Raw genomic sequence first — 9,659 nt, 5'->3', positions numbered from 1 at the left:
CAGACATACACACACACACACACAGACATACACACACACACACGCAGACATACACACACACACACCACACACACACACACACAGAGAGAGAAAGAGAGAGAGAGAGAGAGAGAGAGAGAGAGAGAGAGAACTAATGTGGGGGGGGGACCTTTTTAAATGTACTTGGCTGATCAATGACATTCCTGAAGACTTATTATCTCCGTATGATAGTGTTAAAAGATTTGGGTAAGGTGACTGCAAAGACACTGTCAGTGGTTAAGAACACTGTTCTTATAGAAGACCCAGGTTCAAAGCCCAGTACCCACATGTTGCTTCACAACCATCTGTAACTCCAGTTCCAGGGGATCCACTTGACAACCTCTTCCAAGTCCCTCAGGCACCAGACACAGACACATACATGGTGCACAAACGTACATACATGCGAAATACTCATACGCACAAAATATAGTTTAAAATCTAAAAATAAAAAATAAAAAGGCTGAGCAGTGATGGCACACATCTTTATTCCCAGCATTCAATAGGCAGAAGCAAGCAGATCTCTGTGAAGTTTGACAGCCAAGTGTGCAGAGTAGATTCCAGGACAGCCAGGGCTACACAGAGAAATCCTGTTTCTAAGAAAAAATAAAAAACAATAAAAAACAAACAAATAAAGTTTTGGGGTTTTGGTTGTTGTTTGTTTTGTTTTGGACTTGGGAAAGCGTCTTGACAAGTATAAAAGCCCTGGACAGGAAACCAAAGCATTTCCTACCAGCTTGCTTCTGTAGTTCAAAGCTAGAAATCAGAAAATGTCGGGAGTTAATGTTATACCCTGCACTGGGTCTAGTGTTGATATTTGGTGAGTGCTTATAGGAAGAGAGCAGAATTTCTCCCTTGTTGTAAAAGACACAATTGGTTAATTCAAAACAAGCTAGAAATATAGAGGCCAGCAAGCCAGGGAACCATGTGGATCATGCACACAAATTTTAATGTATGAGAAAAAGGGCAAAGGAATCTAGGAGTAAGAAATGTTGAGGAAATTTCTTGGGCATTTTTGCTCCAGAAACACTGGACTTCCATATAGGTGATCACGCTCATGCATTTTCTATGATCTTCAATTAGGAGAATTTTCATGTATTTTGTTTTTGTTTTTTGAGTTTTTTTCTTATTTACAGTTTTGTTTTTTGAGGACGGGGTTAATGGTTATGGTACCTCTCATCTTACTATGGAATGTATCATTTTTGAGATGCTACTCCAAGGAAGAGAAAAATACCTTTCCTTCTATTAATGTACAGCCCTGGCTCAGAGCCCTACAACATTAGACAAACTAAGAGCTATGCTTGGGGCTGGAGAGATGGCTCAGCAGCTAAGAGCACTGACCGCTCTTCCAGAGGTCCTGAGTTCAATTCCCAGCAACCACATGGTGGCTCACAACCATCTGTAATGGGATCTGATGCCCTCTTCTGGTGTGTCTGAAGACAGTGACAGTGTACTTATATATAATAAATGAATAAATCTTTTTAAAAAAAAAAGAGCTAGGCTTGGTAACAGCTGGGAAGCAGAGGCAGGAGGATTCAAGTAGAAGGCCAGCCTGGGCAGCTTAGTAAGCCCCGGTCTCAAAATTGAAAAAGCAACAAAGGGCTGCGACGTAGCTCAGTGGTTAAGTGCTTGCCTAGCACACGCAAGGCACTGGGTTCAATCCGGAGCACCAAGAGGGAAATAAAAAATGAGAGAAAAGCATAGGAATGTACTTGTTCTGAGTTTCGTGTGACACAGGAGACTCCCAAAGAGAATGAGGACTCAACTACTTAAATCTGAGTGCTTTTTATAGTATGTTTAAAGAAGAATGGAGCATCATAGAAAAGCATGTTAAACAGCAATCGTGGAATCTGTTGGTACTAAACTGGGGGAAAGTAGGGAGATCTGTTAGTTCGGATTCTTTTCTTTTCTTTGGACATCTGCCCCAAGCGAAAGGGACTGTCCTTTGCTCCCCACATGGGGAAGACACCTCTCACATGAGAAGCTCATGTTCCACTTCAAGGCAAAGTCAAAAAATCACTTCTGAGATTTTGGAATCTACTTCAGGGCAGAAGGGAAAGACAAAGTCATTTTGACCTTCCTGCTCTGGCCATGTCTCCTAATTCCTTCAGCTGAAAGCCCTTACTCTGTGGAGCCAGATTGGACGGAGGGAGAGGGGGACTGGATCCTGAATTTCATTAATACTGTGACGTATACATATGCTAGCATATGCAAAAAATTTCCGGAAAAATAAACAGGAAACTGTTCGTAGCTCTTTACTATTAAGGGAGACAACTGAAAAGCAGGAAGTTGAATCTTTTAACCTTCCCTGACACTGCTGACCTCCGACTTAAGACACTAAAGTGAGGCTGGGGATTTAGCTCAGTGGTAGAGCGCTTACCTAGGAAGCGCAAGGCCCTGGGTTCGGTCCCCAGCTCCGAAAAAAAAAAAAGAACCAAAAAAAAAAAAAAAAAAGATAAGACACTAAAGTGAAACACAGGAGAGGCTATGACTTGAGCTCAGATGATTGAGTAATAGCCTACAATCCACAAAGCCCTAAGTGTTATCCCCAGCATCTCATAATCTGGGCATGTGGTGGCCAGGCAGAATTACACGAACCTTGTCTCAAAAACAAACTAACGAGCTGGGCAGTGATGGCACAAGCCTTTGATCCCAGCACTTTGCCAGGGAGGCAAAGGCATGTAGAATTCTGAGTTTGAGGCCAGCCTAGTCTATCTAGAGAATGAGTTCCAGAACAGATAGAACTACACAGGGAAACCCTATGTCAAAAAACCCAAAGACCAGAACAAACAATAATAAACCAAGCAAAAAGAAAAAGTCTCATATTGCTTAGCATGTGAGACTGTTTTATCCCTAGAACTGTATAAACAGAACACAGACCTGTAAGACAAGCCCTTATTAGGTGATGACAGGAGGATCAGAAGTTTCAAGTTATCTTTGGCTACATAGGAAGTTCTGTGCCAGCCAGGACCCTGTTTCAAGAAAAAAAGTTCTCAACCTGTGGGTTGTAACCCCTTTAGCAAATCTCTATCCCAAGAAATATTTACATTATGATTCATAACATTAATAAAATTACAGTTATAAAGTAGCAATTTAATTAATAATTTTATAATTGGGGTCATCACAACATGAAGAACTATATTAAAGGGTAAAAAGCATTCAGAAGGTTGAGAACCCCTATTTTATAAAAAGAAATGAAACAATTACTTTTTAAAAAAGGTTTATTTATTATATATATAAGTACACTGTAGCTGTCTTCAGACACACCAGAAAAGGGTATCAGATCCCATTATAGATGCTCTGGAAGAGCAGTCAGTGCTCTTAACCGCTGAGTCATCTCTCCAGTCCTAAAACAACTACTTTTTAAAGGGTAACGGCTGAAGAGAAGGCTCAGCAGATAAAAGCACCAACTCTCAAAAGTTGTCCTCCGACCTCCACTATAGCACCATAGTGCTACACACACACACACACACACACACACACACACACACACACACGCACGCACGCACGCACGCACACGCAAATGCACACATGATAATATAAATAACAATGACAAAATGCTGTCCTTTGAAACCAGGAATGTGGCTCAGAACTGTAATCAGGAGATCGAGACAGACAAACCAACACAAACTGACGGCCAACCAAGGCTTCATACCAAATCTGTGTCTCAAAAACAAATAAGGGTGGAGGTGGAGGTCAGTGGTAGAGAATTTGCCAAGTGTATGTATTAGGCCCTGGGTTTAACACTCCCTCACCCAGCACCACAAAAACAGTAACATCAAGAATAGTGTCATGGAGAGTTTATCTGGGCAGTTAATTGTGGGTTTTGTTCATTCTTTTTTCTGTTATTTCACAATCAAATATAGTTTTAAAACCATGGTATAGTTCTAGAAATTGCCATTTAAAATTTTAAATGTTTTATTAGCACATATCAATTATACATAATACTTTTATTACTTTATACTTGTACATAATATATTTCAATTAAAATCCAATTCATCCCCACTGGTTACCCCCATCCCTCTTCTACTCCAGCTAACCCCCACCTTCTTCCTGACCTGCCCCCTACTACCACCTCACTTTCTACTTTCATGTCTCTGTGTGTTTGTATGGGACAAATACATCATTTCTTCAGAGTAGTATGTCCCAAATGTTTCTGGAAGTTTGATGTATTTAGCATCCCATGAAAGAAAAGAGATTGCTAGGCCAAATTCATTGAATTGCTTTAGGATACTGAAAGGCAGTTACAGTACAGGAAGAAAAATGTTTTAGCATAGAACTGGTCTCCATCTCACAGATAACTAACTAGGTTAAGAGAGATTCTAGCCAAAGAATACAGTCAGGCTCAGCAGGGAGAAAAAAACAAAAAAACAAAAACCTGAGGTAAAAGGGACTGTGACTCCAGCGACAGTACTTTTGCTTAGAGCAAGCCTGGGTGATAAGGAGGCCAGGGGAATCTTGCTGAACCGAGCCAGTAAGATTTTTGGCTCTGACTGTACTTTTAGTCTTGCCTCTCTTAAGGAGCAAGGATAGAGCCTAAAAGTAAAGTTTAATTGAAAAGAGAAATCATCAGAGGCACACTGAGCAGAGAGCCTTTGTCAACTGGTTCTTGGATGCTTTTTCTTGTTTTCCTTAAATGAAGGGACAAAAAGTAGTTAAGATGTCAAAGCTCCCAATTTTCATATTCTCCCCAAGAAAATAAAGAAAGCAGCTCCCAATTCTGCAGCTGGTCCCCCAACCTGGAGAGCAAATACCCTGGCAGGTGGTTTCTTGATACATTTGTGATGCGGAAATGGAGAAAGAAGTGGAGAAAAGCATATGCCAAAGGTGTGAAAAAAATAAGTTGCTAATCAAGAAATAGAAGGTAAGCCACTCTACATGATAAACAGGGACAAGGAGAAGGGAGACTGTAACCCAGTGGGGAAGCCTTTGCTCAACATCTGTGAAGCCCTAGTTTCCAGCTCCAGTGTCTCAAAACAGTAAAGTAGCAAATGCATGAATAAGTAAGTAGTATACTTATTAATAATAAATAAATAAAATAATAAAAAGGACATGAGAGAGAGAAGAAGAAGAAGAAGAAGAAGAAGAAGAAGAAGAAGAAGAAGAAGAAGAAGAGGGGGAGGAGGAGGAAGGGGAGGAGGGGGAGGAGGAGGAGGAGGAGGAGGAGGAGGAGGCATAAGCAGGAACAGGAGCAGCAGGGCTGGAATTTCTGAAAGATTCTTCATGGTCATAGAAATGCTATTTCCCTGCAACTCAAAGGTTCTCCAGAGGTTGTGGACTTATAGCTTACCTTTACCAGAGAGACTGAAAATAAGTATACTTATGAGAAATGTTCCCCTTCTTCAATGTTGACATCTGACTCACAAATATCGTTTAGCAATGTGGAAATCACAAGAGATGCCTTTGTGAGCCTGATTTTATATTGGCCATTTTCTACCTACTGGTATAGGAATATTGATCAGGCCAAATAAAATTGCCTTTCCCCTGAGACAAGGGTGAGTCACCTAAAGCAAAGAAATAGAGGACTTAAAGTACTGGATGTATCCTTAAGAAAGGACCAGCTTCCTTGCTGCTCCATAACTCTAGGCCCAACCCCCGAGTAATGAAACTATTGTTATTGGGAAGAATAAATGTAAGGGTGTCAGTATCTTGGAGGGACAGGGAGAGAGAAAATGTGCATATTTAAAGAATTTTGGAAAGTGTGACTACAAAGCTACCAGAAGTACAGGAGAATTGTAAGATAAGTCATAAAAAATGATATTGAGCTGGCTCTGATGGCTCATGCCTTCAGTTCCAGCACTTGGGACGCAAAGGCTGACGGGTCTCTGAGTTCAAGACATCTTGATCTAGATTTTATCTACCTACTCCATAATATCTGACTCCTCTTCCATGTGAAGTATATTCTTGCTTTGATTCTTACCTTTCACTGTACTTTTTCTAATAGCCAATTATCTCATCCTTGTAAACACATTCAAAGCTCCTTTGTATCAGCCTTAACTTTTCCCCATAAAAGGGACCTCAAAAAGCCAGTAAGCCAGCTGGCCAGACCTCAGTCCACCTCTAAAATAAAGCTCGCGTAAATTGGACTGTTGTGGATTTGGTCTTTCTCCTCATATATTCAGGTTTAACAAAAATTCAAGAGTTCTCACATAGTAAGGAAATCTTCTGTCATTGAGCTATATTATCCCTAGACCTTGATCTGATCCATGTCTTGTGGGGTTTCTTTTGTTGGTTGATTTAATGAGAAAGGTGAATGTGAACTCAGAAAAGAAAGAAAATGAAAGTTTAATAGAATAAGCACAACAAAGATGCCACAGCCCTGAACTCCAGTGGCCTCCAACAGGAAGCCAAGAGCCCAGCAGTCTCCTGGAACCAAGGTACTCAAACGTCCCATGGTTACTGGATTCAAAGGGAAGTCTCAAGCTTTGACACTTTGAGTCAAAACACTTGGGAAGCAGAGGCAGGAGGATATCTTTTAGTTCCAGGCCACGGACTGATCCACATAGTGAGTTTCAGGACAGTCAGAGCTATGCAGAGAGACCCTGTCTCAAGAAATAAAAGGAGAAGAGAGGAGAGGGGAGAGGAGGGAAGGGGAAGGGAGGAGGGAGGGAAGGGGAGGGGAAGGGAGCAGAGGAGAGAGGAGGGGAGGGGAGGAGGGAAGACAGGACGGGATAGGAGAGGTAACAAAGGAAAGGAAAAAGGAGGAAAAAAAGGAAGCTTCTTTGTCTTCTTGGGAGTTGTGAAAAAAGTCTCCAAGAACCAGTGGGGGGGGACCAGATGTTGGTGGTCACCATGGTGATCTGACCAGATCTCTCTGACATACATAAACAAACAAACAATTTGCTGGGACTGGTTTCTAGGGCAATCAGGGGTTTTGTCTTACTTTGGGTGTGGTGTTTGCTTTGTCTTTGAGCCAGGGTCTCACTCTGTAGCCCAAGCCAGCCTCAATTTTGAGGCAATCCCCCTGACTCTGCCCTCCATCCTTGGTGCTAGAATTACCAGTATGAGCCCCCATGACCGCCACATCTATCTTATAGACGTGTCGTAATTTAAATAATTTCCTACTGACAAAATAAACACTTCTAATCTATCACTGCAATGAGTCATACAGGAATGAACATGATTCTAATTATGTTTTGAGTACATATACATGAACATTACCATAAGATACATTTCTAACATGTAATTACTATTTCAAAAGATAAGCGCTTTTTAAAGAATTTTCATCTATAATGCCAAATTGCCTTCTGGAAATGTCGTATGATATTCACATTTATCATCGCCCCAGACAACATTAAATGTGTCATTCTTTTTCATCTTGACAGTTTGATACTTGAAAGACAGTATCTTAGGGCTATAGATATAACTCAGTGGTAGAGCACTTGCTTCCTATGTTCAAAGCCCTAGATTTAATCCCCAGTAACAAAAAGGGTATGTCTGTGTTTTCCCAGGCAGTACCTGGCAGATTCTGGTGTTTCTACTTCCTTGGGCCATCTCCTGAGAGGCTTAACAGCCACTGTGGCCCAGCAGTACTGGGAATAACTGCTGGGCAGGAAGATAGTTGTTGTATACTTGGAAGACATCAACATTTCTGGAAACTTCTACAGAAACAAGTTAAAATATCTGACCTTCCAAAGCAGATGAACAGCAATTTTTCCAGTGACCCTTACGACTTTCAGGCCTTCAGCCATGTCTTTTAGTTCACTGTACCAGTCATGCTCCCAAGAATGAAGCCAGGCTTCCTGGGACTGTCTCGGGGTGTTTGATAGAATTCTTTTATCCCATGACAAGAAAAAGCTGACCATGGTACCTGCCAGGATTTGTAACAGGACTCATATCTTAGTAGATACACCCCCTAACCCCAGTCACTCTTTTTTTTTTTTTTTTTTTTTTTTTTTTTGGAGCTGGGGACCGAACCCAGGGCCTTGTGCTTGCTAGGCAAGCGCTCTACCACTGAGCTAAATCCCCAATCCCTCCCTAACCCCAGTCTTAACACAACCAACTCTATAATGAAGTAGCACTCAGATTGTAAAACTCAGCATGTAGACAGCGCCACCTACAAAAGAAGAAGAAGAAGAAGAAGAAGAAGAAGAAGAAGAAGAAGAAGAAGAAGAAGAAGAAGAAGAAGAAGAAGAAGAAGAAGAAGAGGAGGAGGAGGAGGAGGAGGAGGAGGAGGAGGAGGAGGAGGAAGAGGAGGAGGAGGAGGAGGAAGCGGAAGCGGAAGCGGAAGCGGAAGCAGAAGCAGAAGCAGAAGCAGAAGCAGAAGCAGAAGCAGAAGCAGAAGCAGAAGCAGAAGAAGAAGAAGAAGAAGAAGAAGAAGAAGAAGAAGAAGAAGAAGAAGAAGAAGAAGAAGAAGAAGAAGCAGCAGCAGCAGCAGCCAAGTCCTAATCCATCAAAGTCCATAGTTCCGGGCAAGTCTCTTGCCTTTGGACTTCGGTAATTTGGCTTCTGGCTAACTGTTTGTGTTAACTGAAATATATCAACCCAGGACATTGGTTTTGGGTTTTAAGAACTCACTCCGAGGGATTGGGGATTTAGCTCAGTGGTAGAGCGCTTGCCTAGGGAAGCGCAAGGCCCTGGGTTCAGTTCCCAGCTCTGCAAAAAAAAAAAAAAAAAAAAAAAAAAAAAAAAAAAAAAAAAAAAAGAACCAAAAAAAGAAAGAACTCACTCGGAGTAAGGGTGGTGCTGCACTGGAATCTCAAACCTTTTTTTTAAAGATTTATTTATTTATTTATTTATTTATTATACATACATATATATGTGTATATGTGTATATATATATATATATATATATGCTGTCTCTGTCTTCAGACACACCAGAAGAGGGCATCAGATCTCATTACAGATGGTTGTGAGTCACCATGTGGTTGCTGGGATTTGAACTCAGGACCTCTTGAAGAGCAGTCTGTGCTCTTAACCACTGAGCCATCTCTCCAGCCCTGGAATCTCAAATCTTAATCTCATGTCCAATCAGTCTTCTCAGATGGATACCCCACAATCCCCCAAGGTTGTGTGTTAAAGCCTACTAGAAAGTTCGCTTACCTGAAGTGACTGGCTCCTGAGGTCACCTGGAAAAACCCGGTGCTGAGGGCTGTCCTGGAGAAGAGGCCGGCCAAGATCCACTACCAGAAACAGCAGCTGGTAAGGCTATAGAAACAGGCAGGAAAAAAAGTGGAGAAGAAAATCAGAAAGTTCACAGAGGTCTCAAGCCCAACCACTGCTGGTGTGGGCTGGGTAGACTGTTTAAAAGAAGAAAGAAGAAAGACAAGAAGAAAAATTGGGAAGAAAAGACAATGCTGTATCTTTTAACCTATATTTAAACTTTAACTTATTTTAAAGTTTTTATTTTATTTTCATTTTCAATTCAGTGTGATAGTGGGGTCGAAGGGTAGACCTTGAGCACACTAGGCAGGCACTCTACCATTAATCGTGTCCCCGCCCTCATTTTACTTTTTATTTTAAGACAATGTCGCACTGAAGTTGCCCAGGCTGGCCTTTAAGGAACGTACTTTATAGTTCAAGCAAGCTTTGGATTTGTGATCTTCCTGCTTCAGCTTCCTGAGTCGCTGAGATTACAGGTTTGTGCTACCAGGCCCATTTGTTTTGTTTTCTTTTTGTTTTTTGCTGTTGTTGTTTTGTTTTGT

At 41.4% G+C, this 9,659-nt stretch overlaps 1 long non-coding RNA gene across 1 annotated transcript in view; it reads right to left on the bottom strand.

Annotated features, from left to right (window-relative positions):
* Nucleotides 1-486: 486 nt before the first annotated feature.
* Jpx (JPX transcript, XIST activator) overlaps nucleotides 487-9,659 on the bottom strand; it is a 153,104-nt gene continuing 143,931 nt past the window's right edge. The window contains exons 7-8 of the long non-coding RNA XR_015647004.1: nucleotides 9,058-9,162; nucleotides 487-611 (exon numbers count right to left, since the gene is read on the bottom strand). This is a non-coding gene — a long non-coding RNA (JPX transcript, XIST activator). The remainder of the gene's footprint in view (nucleotides 612-9,057; nucleotides 9,163-9,659) is intronic.

Source organism: Rattus norvegicus, chromosome X (genome assembly GCF_021556685.1).
Source record: "Rattus norvegicus strain SHRSP/BbbUtx chromosome X, alternate assembly SHRSP_T2T, whole genome shotgun sequence".
NCBI lineage: Eukaryota > Metazoa > Chordata > Mammalia > Rodentia > Muridae > Rattus > Rattus norvegicus.
This window is presented reverse-complemented; position numbering and strand designations above follow the sequence as displayed.